This window comes from Canis lupus, chromosome 2, assembly GCF_048164855.1.
Source record: "Canis lupus baileyi chromosome 2, mCanLup2.hap1, whole genome shotgun sequence".
Taxonomy (NCBI): Eukaryota; Metazoa; Chordata; class Mammalia; order Carnivora; family Canidae; genus Canis; species Canis lupus.
The window spans coordinates 47,817,379-47,829,517 of NC_132839.1; the positions used below are offsets into that span (position 1 = coordinate 47,817,379).

The 12,139-nt window shown below is 38.2% G+C and overlaps 1 long non-coding RNA gene across 2 annotated transcripts; it reads left to right on the forward strand.

The window, feature by feature from the left end:
* The first annotated feature begins 783 nt into the window (after positions 1-783).
* LOC140610194 (uncharacterized) lies at positions 784-11,315 on the forward strand. 2 transcript variants are annotated; one of them, XR_012011961.1, is made up of 3 exons: positions 784-931; positions 8,341-8,575; positions 10,496-11,315. It is a non-coding gene; the product is annotated as an uncharacterized lncRNA (long non-coding RNA). The 2 variants fall into 2 exon arrangements; XR_012011958.1 differs by having other exon boundaries at positions 10,527-11,315.
* Positions 11,316-12,139: the final 824 nt, after the last annotated feature.

Genomic DNA, 12,139 nt, shown 5'->3' on the forward strand with positions numbered 1-12,139 from the left:
GATGCAGGAAGTAACTCTGTGAACTCTGAACTGCAAACTGTAATTGGGAACTGGAAATGGGAATGCCCTGGTGTGCCACATTCAACTATTGTTTCAAGTGTGGGTCTAGGTTTCAATGTTCAAATGGAAAAAATTGCACCAGTTTGAAGTGGGATGGACTCTACTGAAATCTATAGGGTTCTCTTCTTATCTGTCTCCTCACTGTCTTGGTTTCTTGCCATCCACATTATTAGTGGCATTCTCATCGTGGCTCTGCTCATGCTTCCTTTGGATTTAATACATTGCTTCCAAATTCATGCCTTTTGCTGCAAAGATTTGCAGTCTTTCCTCTACTTAACGCCAGCATCAGGCCAATGCTGGTGCATAAAAGGCTGAGTTCTCATTCCTGAGGTTGGGCTCAGCTGTGCTAAACCTGGTTTGTTTCAATTTGGAAATGTACTAAATCTAACTAAAGTTCCCTCTGTCCTCTTCCTTTGACCTCTATTGGCGAATGTCCCATTGAACAAACAGCAAACAGCTCTGATTTTTTCCAAACCCTTCTAGCCAGAAACGGCCTTAGAGCAGTGACCGCCAAAGCACACAGGTGGCCCAGTGATTTTAGCCTCTTGGCACATTAAATTTATACAGCCTGATTCTCCATTTCTTCAACCAAGCATATGGGAGACAGACAGAAGATGCCCTAATAGCCTCTGTCATTAAAATCTGGCTTTGTGAAATCACAAAGCCCCTTGTCTCTGTTTCAGGACCGTATTCTGCATTTCAGTTGTGCTATTGGCAGCCAGACAGAGTCATGTCCCTGCAGCTGGTGCTCAAATGTGTAGCGCTCCTCTCCCTTGGTCCGGGTATTGGACTGGATTGTCATGATAAAGAACATCTGCTATTTGGATTCCCACAAGGCAATTTCATAAAATATCTGCTTGTCAAATTTTATGTGAGTTGATTATACATTTATCCATTAATCCTCCACTGTCCTAAAGAAAGAAAAAAAGGGGGGGGGGTAAAATATAAAATAAACCTATTCAATTGAGTTTTAAAATAATCATCTATGTGGGTGTCCTTATTACATTTATGAGACTAATTTCAAATATTAAAGCTTTAATGTAAGGAGAATAAAGACCTAGCCTAGAGAAAGAGCAAACAAGAGGTATACTCTAGAAGAATTCTTAAACTGCTGCTGATGGTAGGGGGAATCAAGAGCTTGTTTTTGAGATTTATTTGTAAAGAGAGAGACTTCTAATGGCTGCAGACGCGTGTATTCCAGAGACCAGAGAATGGATTTATTTATTAATTGTGTAATAATCGGTCATTTTCTATCGACATCAAACAGGAACATGATGGCTGAGCATTCATATTCTGTCCCAGGAAAGGTTTCAGTATGTGGCGTTTGGATGCAACAAGGGGTTATGCTGTAGAGAGGGAAATCACAAGGGGCCTGTTAATTCTTCCTAGGCAAGATGCAACATGAAGCAGAGCCAAGAGCCCCGATTTAACAACAACAACAAAAAAGACATTTCAAAAGTAGATAAGGTGTACCACGTACTTTGCATACATTTTCAAAGCCCTGTAACATATGGTCATCCTCTTTACTAGATCCTTTACTACTAAGGATCAGTGTCATGTTGGGGTCAACTTTTACTAGCTCACCCTTGATTTTGAATTTTCAGGTATGTTGCAAACCAGTTGTTAAACACAGAGATTATTTTTTATTTTTTATTTTATTTTTTTTTTATTTTTTTTTTTAGAGATTATTTTTTAAAGAGAGAATATAAGATTACCATTAAATGTGATAATAAAAAAGCGATAGTCAAAATTCATAAATTTCTATTTTATAACATTTTACTAATATTTCTTCTCTTCAGATTATCTATAGCTATTGTAACTGTGTGCTATAAAGACTATAGATTGGCGTGATAAGGTGCAGCTCTTTCCACCTCTGCATTCAGTGCAGTCATCTTGTTGCTTAAGATAGACCACCATGGAAATATTTACACTGCAAAAGATCACAAATGCTCCCAAGACAGTGTAACTTACTGTTTTGTTGCTTGTGTAGACCTAAGAAATTTATGGAGACCGTATTAATGATTTAAAAGAATATTGTAGCCACAGCCATCAGATTATAAATAGTACACAAATTAGGAAACTATTGTTTCAGTATTCAAAAGCTATCACTATCTGCTTCTGCAAAGTCACTTGCAGTGTCAGGTCACTGAAGTTTTGGCATATGTTTTTGTTTTATTTTCCTTGTTTCTTACTTGAAAGTATAAACTTGTTAAGGGCTAACATTCATTTTGGAGCTATGCTCCTTAGTCAACTGCAACCATAGATTGGCTAAGGGTGTAGGAATTGGGCAAAAAATCAATGAAAGTACTCTGCAGTAAGTGATTGTCTATAGGGAATTTGTAAAAGGAGTACTGTGTGTTTACTATTTTTACAGAATGTGTGTTACACCTCTTATTTTTTTTTTTAATTTTTTTTTTTACCTTTTTTTTTTACACCTCTTTTATATCAGTAAAATTTTTTAATAAACTTGTGTACGTTTCTGCGTACATTTTTTATTTTTTATTTTTTTATTTTTTTATTATTTTATTTTATTTTTATTTTTTATTTTTAATAAATTTATTTTTTATTGGTGTTCATATTACCAACATAAAGAATAACACCCATGGCTCATCCCGTCAAGTGCCCCCCTCAGTGCCCGTCACCCATTCACCCCCACCCCCCGTACATATATTTTTAAACACTTACCAGCACACAGTGAGTTAGCGAGACTAACCCAGAGACTAGACTAAATCTAACCCAACATCACACCGTGAGCCAGTGTTACAAGACAAAAGGTGGAGATAAAGACCAGCACTGTCAGAGGAGCTTCTGATCTCATTCTCACTGGCTCTTTGATGCCTTTCTTTTGAGATCTCACTTTTATTTTCTATGCAATCTCCCGACTTTTTTCCTGGTAGTTATTGGGAAGGATTGGTCTCATAAAACACATTCCTAACTAGTACTGAAACTCCTTCATTAGATTCTGTAATGAAATATGGACAAAACTAGCCAAATCAAGTGTATATGGTCTTTTGTCATTTATTTCCCTATGACCCATCATTACCAATCCTCAGCTACTTTTTCTTTCCTATGAAGTTTAACAAAAACATAGACACAGATTTTAAATAAATCATCCTCTTGCTTTTTTTAAAAGAACGTCTCTTCCAAACTAAACACGTTCTTTCAGCAATTACCTACTGTAGGAGTTAGTAATTAGAACAGGTGGACAATCATTGTTATTTATAGTATCTTCTTATTGTATAACAGCAATAAAAATATTGAAAAAGCTTATATTTTTACAGAACTTTAAGCTTTAGAAAGTACTTTACTGCAACTGTGGGTTTTTTTTTGGTTTGTTGTTTTTTATTTTTTTGGTCCTCCTAATACTGGTGAAATATATAGGATCAATCTCATTTAACCTAAGAGGAAATTGAGGCTTGGACAGATTGACTGATATCTCTATAGTTATGGCCTGACTACATTATGTCTCAGGTCTTATTTTCCATTGTCACAGCACCACGCAGCCTGTGCAGGAAATGTGAACAAAATCCCTCAGGTTTATTGAGCAAAGCGAGGCAATAAAGAAAGATTATGGGGTCCAAATAAATCGAGCAGCAAAAAGCCCATCAGTTCCTCACTACAGAAACAGAAGCACTAGAAAAGGAGGAAAAAAAAAAAAGCACTGGAGCTAAAATTTGAGCCATCCAAATGATTTTTTTTCTCAAAGAAATCAAGATTTCAGCTTACTATGGAAAATCCTATCAATTTTTTCCATAAATTCACATCACAAATGAGCTGATTCTTCCCTGGTAAAATCAGCAGAATGAAAAATCATTGAAGAGGTAGCACGCAGCAAGTAGCTTGGGGCAGACATGTTCCCAGATGTTTTAAGTCTGTCACTCATTAATTCTCAAAACAGCCCTTTGAGGTAGTCACTGTGATCATTCCAGTTTACAGATGGGAAAGATGAAGCTTAGAGATATTAAATAATTATCTAAAGTCACTTGAGGGATCCCTGGGTGGTGCAGCGGTTTGGCGCCTGCCTTTGGCCCAGGACGCGATCCTGGAGACCCGGGATCGAATCCCACATCGGGCTCCCGGTGCATGGAGCCTGCCTCTCCCTCTGCCTATGTTTCTGCCTCTCTCTCTCTCTCTCTCTCTCTCTGTGACTATCATAAATAAATAAAATTAAAAAAAAATAAAGTCACTTGAGTAGGGGCACCTGGGTGGCTCAGTGGTTGAGCATCTGCCTTTGGCTCAGGGCGTGATCCCCCTCGGGGAGCCTGCTTCTCTTTCTGCGTGTGTCTCTGCCTCTCTCTGTGTGTTATTTGTGAATAAATAAATAAAATCTTTTTAAAAAGTCACTTGGAGAAAATGAGTGAAAATATCAGTGAGGGTGACAAAACATGAGAGACACCTAACTCTGGGAAATGAACAAGGGGTAGTGGAAGGGGAAGTGGGTAGGGGGTTGGGGTGACTGGGTGATGGGCACTGAGGGGAGCACTTGGTGGGATGAGCACTGGGTGTTATGCTATATGTTGACAAATTGAACTCCAATAAAAATTTTTAAAAAATAAAAATAAAAATAAAAAATAAATAAAAAATACAGTTTGGATGTTAAAAAGAAATTTTTTTTTAAAGTCACTTGGGTAGCAAATCTTGAAACTTACATTTAAACTCAGGTTTGTCTAGCTCTGGAACCTGAACTCTTGAACTCCCTAGGCTACTCTAGGAAGACAGTGAATTACTCATTGCTGATCCATCTTGAGGCATTTTAGAGCTTCTTCTGATAAGAAGGTCTGTTGGACCATGGACCTGTTGGACCATTGACAGGAAATGATATAACCCCAGGGACAGTGTCAGATCCAGTGTGAGCCCTGAGACATGAGTGTGGAGCTTGGGGCTGGACCATGTCAGCCTAAGAAAGGACCCTCAGATCTACGATGGACTGGCTACATTTCCCTGGGCCAGTGGTATCTGCTCTGAGCCCTAGCCTCTTCATGATAATGCGTGCACTTTCGAGGGGTTTCACTGAGGTAAAGTGAGTTAAACTGTCCAACACTGGAATGCTTGAGATGCTCCATAAATCCTACTGCATCCTTGCAAATTTGGTCTTGTGTCACAGGATGCTCACACTGCAAATGTTTAGCAGAAAGATTCTAGGTGCAAGCTGGACTCCGACTGGGATACATCTCTGATGGTTGATGGAGAACGTCACAGAAAGGGAGAGGACAGATCTCTACTGTGTTCCATATTTCAAACCTTGAAAGCATGGGGGCGGCACTGGATGGCATGTATGTGTGATCATTCAGAGGGAAAACTATATATTTATCCTCATGTTTCCCTCTGAGACATCTATGATCTGATGCTCCATGGAGCCTCCCATGACTGCGGTTTCAGAAGCTTATTAAAACTAAACATTTTTCACAGTAATTTCTTCTTTCCCATGGTAAAGATTTTTGTCTACTTCATTGCTTCAAAATTAAAATTAATCCTTTCTAGCGGGAAGGAGAAATCAATATGAATGTGAATTAATGGGCTGAAATTTAGATCACCTGGGTTATTGCTTCATTTTCTTATCTGGTTTATCAACCTTCAGCCTCACCCACCCAGATTCATTCTTCACGGGGTTTTTCTAAAGCTCAAATATCATCCTGCCCCCTCACAGCTACTATTCTTGCATTGGCAGTTGCTACCTTCAAGGGAAACACCTAACCACATTGTTTTTGAAGCTTTAGTACCCAATCAAATCTCCAGCCTTGCCTTCTGCCACTTTAATTTCACCTGCGATGCTCTACTTGCATTGAATTATTTGCAGCTTTGCCAATTCATGTCTTTGCATATGCTATTTCCCCCTTCCCCACTTAATTCATCAAGCCAGATTGAGTGTCACTTCCTTCACAAACCCAAGCTGAGCAGTTGTTGTGTTTGATGTTGTTTTGTTCAGCACATCACAGCTCTGATCAGAATTGTGGGTGACTTATTGCTCTCTTTCAAATGTCAAGGAGCTCCTGAACAGGAGGAACTGTGCCTTTGTCTATAACCTCAGCATATTCCAGGGCTTTGTATATAGGAAGGACTTTGTAACTCTTAATTAAATGAATGCATCTTAGATATTGATATATACTCAGATTTGGAAATACATGCAGTCATAACTATGCTTCTACCAACCTCTGCAGTTTTAAAATAATGATCTACAAGTAGCACCATAAAATCGGAAAATACAGGTTTTAGTATCAGCTCTGCAACCTAGAGGCTCTGAGAATTTGGGCAAATCAATGGACTTTGTTGACTATTTATCTGTAAAATGGATTACCATTTTCATTGTATGTATCCATAGTGTGCATGATGATTAAATGTAATTGCATGGTGAATCTGGCCATACCCCAGTCAAATCCTCCTTTTGGAGTAAAGAAACGATTTTTCCAAGTGACAAGAGAAAGCCCTTAGCCATCTGCTCCTACAAGGAGCACTTTCAAGGCCACTCTCTTTTTCCAGAAAGGCTCTAATCCAATGACTGATCATTGTGAGGGCACAAACACCTGGTCCCATGAACAGACTTGGGACACTCTGAGGAGCATACCATCTCTAGAATTTCCCATTGGTCTGAGTTCTTCATTAAGACCATCTCCACTTCTCCCTCTCTGAATTCTGCTGATTTTCAGCCCCTCCTGGGAGTGGTAATCTCAGGTACAGTCCCAAATATACCTCCTACATTTAATCTACTATTTTTGTCTCTGCTGCCCAGGCACACTGACCTGAGACAAGTAGCCTTATAAAAATATAGGGATATTCATATGTGGCATTTAAGAAACAAAACAGATGAAAATAGGGGAAGGGAAGGAAAAATAAAATAAGGAGAAAATAGAGAGGGAAACAAACCATAAGAGACACTGAACTCTAAGAAACAAATTGAGGGTCGATGAAGGGGAGGTGGATGGGGGATGGGGTACCTAGGTGACGGGCATTAAGGAAGGCACTTGAAGTAATGAGCACTGGGTGTTATGGGCAACTGATGAATCACTAGATTCTACCCCTGAAACTAATAATATACTATATGCTAATTACGTTGAATTTAAATAAAGAATTTAAAATAAATAAATAAAAATACAAGGATTCCAAAGTGCTATTCACATTTATCTCATCTAATCATTATATAAATTATTAATAACCAAACATTCCTTTTCAAGCACTTACATTGATCCCCTAATACTTTTATTGATGACAGTGATCAAGAAACAAACAACAATAAAATCCAGCATGACACAGAGTATTAAAGGAAACACAGGTGAGGAATCAAGAATCTGAGGTTCAAGTTCTTGCTTTCCAATCCTAGGCATAGTAACCTTGAACAGGCCCCATCCTCACTCCATGCCTTGTTATAAAATAAGGGATATTTTCTTCTCAAGTTATTGTCAGCTCTAATGTGTTGGTGGATCTAGCTTTGAAGAAGTGAATTTAGCTTCTTTAAAGAAGGCCACTGCTTTGACTTGAAAGTAATTCCTCAATAAAGGTGCCTAATCTAGAGGTGAGTGGGGCTGAGTCCACCCTAGGGAACCTGGCTAAAGATGTTTCTGTGCAGAGGAAGGGGCTTCTCTGGCAATTAGTCTACCCAGAGAGGCATCTTTTGGCAAAATTCGGTTTCATCCATGACTTAAAATTCAGTAAAAAAAGTAACATCTTGGGATGCCTGGGTGGCTTCGTGGTTGAGTGTCTGCCTTTGGCTCAGGGCGTGATCCCAGTTCAGGCACTGAGTCCCACATCTGGCTCCCTGTGAGAAGCCTGCTTCTCCCTCTGCCTATGTCTCTGCCTCTCTCTGTGTCTCTCATGAATAATTAAATACAATCTTTTTTTTTTAAAGGCAATATCTTGGAAGTTATTTCCAATAATTATACCAAAAATTCTTTTGGTTAAAAAAAAAAAAAAAAGAACAAAGCAATTTGTCTTGAAAAGAGGTCATGGACACACACTACTAGTGCCATGGGATATAGATATAGACATAAGGTTTACCATGGAAAAATGTAGAGATAGAGAGTCAATAAAGCACATACAATTCCCCAAGCTCCCCTTAACCCTTAGAAATCTCCTCCTAGGCTAGGCATAGTTAGAATAAAACAGTGTTTCAGCCAGTGTTCTAGTAGAAAGGGCCACCTCCAACCCCTCAGTGCTCTGTATATCTGTAGGGTCAGGTATGTGGAAAACATTTACCTAGATGAATATGTAACAACAGAAAAATAATCTTGTTAGAAAGAGAGACCATCTGAGGCCCAGCAGCTATTAACAACCTTCCTTTTCTTTCAGCTAACTCAGGCCTACTGAACTGACTTTCTGCAAGATACCAAAAAGGGACAGAAATGAAGACCGTCTGTCCTTGCCTCTCCTCACAAGTCAAAAAAATTCTCAAAACACTAATCAAATCACCAGTCTTTCTAAATTATCTGATCTTCATGAAGGTTTCTTTTGATGACACCAAGCATCGACCATCTCAGATTTATAGATGTGTTACCGCTTTCAATCCTTCCAAGCATCCTACAAGGTAGGAGCTGTCAGGGAAATGGGAAACAAGAACACAAAAGCACTAATTCAAAAAGATACCTATACCCCTATAGCCATTGCAGCAGTATTTACAATAGCCGAGATATAGAAGCTGCCCAAGTATCCACTGAAGAATGAGTAGATAAATATATGTATATAATATATGTATAAGGTGTATATAGACATATACATTGATAGATACAATGGACTGTTATTCAGCCATAAAAAAATAAATGAAATCTTAGCATTTGCAGCAAAATGATGAAACCTAGAGGGTATTATGCTGAGCAAAATAAGTCCGGCAGAGAAAAGCAGACTGTATGATTTTACTCATAGGTGGAATCTCAAAAACAAAACAAATGAACAAACAAAACAAAATAGAAATAGATTCATAAATACAGAGACCAAACTGGTGGTTGCCATAAGGAAGGAAAGAAGGGAGATGGGCAAAATGGGTAAAGCAGATTAAGAGGTACAAACTTCCTGTTATAAAGTAAATAAGTCACGGGCATAGAAAGTATAGCACAGGGAATATAGTCAATAATGATATTTTAATGACTTTGTATGGTGACAGAAGGTAGCTAGAACTTACCATGGTGAAGATTTCATAACACATATAAATTTTGAAATGCTATATTGTACATCTGAAACTAACAGAATATTGTATGTCAACTATACTTCAGTAAAAAAATACTTATATGGCCATTGGTAAAACAAATCTTAAGCAAACAAAAAATGGCCAATAAAATCGTTCCTTCTTTCTTCCAAAAGAAAAAATACAGAAAAGAAACAAAATACAACTAAGATTTAATGAGAGGTTAAGGATCTTTTCCAAAGCCTCACAGCTGGTGAGCTGGCAATTGCTGCCAAGCAGAAACCATGGCTTTAACTACTCTGTTCCATGAGTTACATCAGAAATAAATTACAGTTACTTATTATGTCGAGTATATCACTTATATTATATCATTATGTCATTATAATGATATATATCAGTAATAGTAGAGTGTCAGTATGGTACATTATAATACTTTATCAGACAAAAGTCGATTATGCTTGAGATAATGCTGCACTAATTAACTGATTTAAAACATTTTTTTTAAAAATCTGCATCATCAAACTAGTGGTGTTTAAACCTTAATGTGCCTGGGAACCCCATGAAAATGCAAGTTACAGGGTCCTAGAGTCAAGGAGGTTTCAAAAAGACCTAGAAATATGCATTTCTGTAAGATTCTCAAGTGGTTCTTGGCTTATTCTATCCTATGGGGATGGATCTCAATCCACACTTTGAGAGAGCCCTGGTCTAGCTTCTAGGTATAATATTTACAATACACAGTCACTTAGGTGCAATCCTTGCTGTCATCCTATTAAAAACAAAATTGAACATTTGTTACATAACCATGATTATCGCCTTGTCTCTATGACAATTTTAGATTTAATCCACATTATTTGTATTCACAACAACTTCAATATCTATAAGTAACAGATGATTACATACACTCAACATAATGATACAGGTAAATAGTAAAGCATCTGTTATGTGCAAGTCATTTTCATGTACTAGATCTAATCCTTGCATCAACCCTATGGTTACTATAAATTAGGGAACTGAGGTTCCAACAGGTTCAGGTCCCACATATATGAGCTATAGCTCATATATACCCAACCTGAGATTTAGATATTAATTTAGCTAATCTAAAGCCAATATTATTTCCACTGAGTCACGCCTTGTCCCTGGCACAGTGCTCAGACTTGTTGAGTTGCTCCATGACTTTTTTTTTTTTTTTTTGAGTTGTTCCATGACTTCTAATAGATAACTCAAGTCCAATGTCCTTAAAGATAGAATCTGAAGGTAAAAATATTGGGATCATCTTATATTAAGTGCCCATCCAAGCAAACACACATTCAGCTCCTCTTCGTTTAGAAACAGGAAATTCTCCATTTCCTTTGTGTAGAAGAAAGTAGCTGAGCAATTGTGTGACCATCTCCGACCATCTCAAACTACATCCCCGACTGCCACCACCACCACGATGCAGGAAAAGAGAAAGAAAAAGAAGAAAGAGGGGAAGCAGAAGGAAAAGGAGGAAGAGAACTGTAAGGTGTTCAGATTAGTGAATCAAACTGTGCCTTCAGGATCTAGCACCTAAATGTCTAGCACTTTTTAAAATGTCTTTAAAAATTTTTTAACAACCAGTGGGTAGGAATGTGCTCTGTTTAGCTAAGCATATCTTATAAAATATCTAGTGTAGGCACAACCTCAGTCTCCTTGCCTCCTGGTCATTTTTCCTTTCCATTCTCGCGGGGGTGGTTTTCTGAGAATTGCTAATTTATTGAGGATGCTCAAGAGGACAGGATCTATGCCAATGACTAACACTTTTTCAAACACAGTCAAGGGTGGATGAGAAGGCTTCTTCGGTTGTATCCCATTTCCTACAACCTCCTACTCTCTGCAACCTCTTTGTAAAAGCAGGCTTAATGCTCTGGGAGAGACAGTCCTTGTCGGAGGGCTGGGACCGGCACCAGAAAAGCTGCTTCACCCGTCTCTGACTCAGATACTTCCTGCCCAGGCTGGAATCAGACGTTGCCAAGACAGCTGTGAAAAAAAATAAAGAAAAACCCAACTTTTCAAAAGTAAACTTCTACTATTTAAATGAGAGTTAATCAAGTAGTTGAGTTTGGACAAAGATTGAAGTTCCTGTGTAGTAAAAGCAACTTGATTGCTCAATACCTCCAGCAAGTTTGGTTCCCAGTGCCAGAGCCTCTGGAGGCGAAAACCACTGCTCTGGCTGGGGTGGGTCTGCAGAATGGGCTCTGCCTTAATTACATCCGGACCTGTGCAGATTTTTCTAGGGGTTCACTTGGCTGACAACACCAAAGCATCCAGGATAAGGTTGGGGGAGGGGGGGAGGAATCTAAAAGGCATTTTGTTTCCTTTCATAATTTTAAACCAGTAAAGAGCCAATGTTGACAGTGTTTATTATTTGTGCTGATGATAGAGGCACTGCATGACTATAATAGAAAAGTGGAAAATTTAATAAAGCCTTAATGGAAAACACCATCCAGAGTCTTACATCCAGAAATAACTATGATAAAAAATTAATGTACTTTAATCCAGATGAGGAAACATACTATTGTTCCCTATTTTGTATGTCTATGTATATACAGGTAGACATGTATTATTTGTGTACAACATAAGTGACCTTATACCATTATTCAATTCATTCATTCAATTCATTCAATTCATTCAATAATACCAATTATTCAATTCATTATTTTCCACTTTATATTAGGTTATTAATTTTGTATCAAAAATTACCTCTTAAAGTTCCGATTTCCTTGATTTTCTGTCAAGTTATTTCCCTATATAATAATAATTTTTTTAAAGATTTTATTTATTTATTCGTGAGAGACACAGAGAGAGATTGAGGCAGAGACACAGGCAGAGGGAGAAGCAGCCTCCATGCAGGGAGCCTGACGTGGGACTCGATCCCGGATCTCCAGGATCACACCCTGGGCTGAGGGTGGTGCTAAACCGCTGAGCCACCTGGGCTGCCCCATAATAATAATT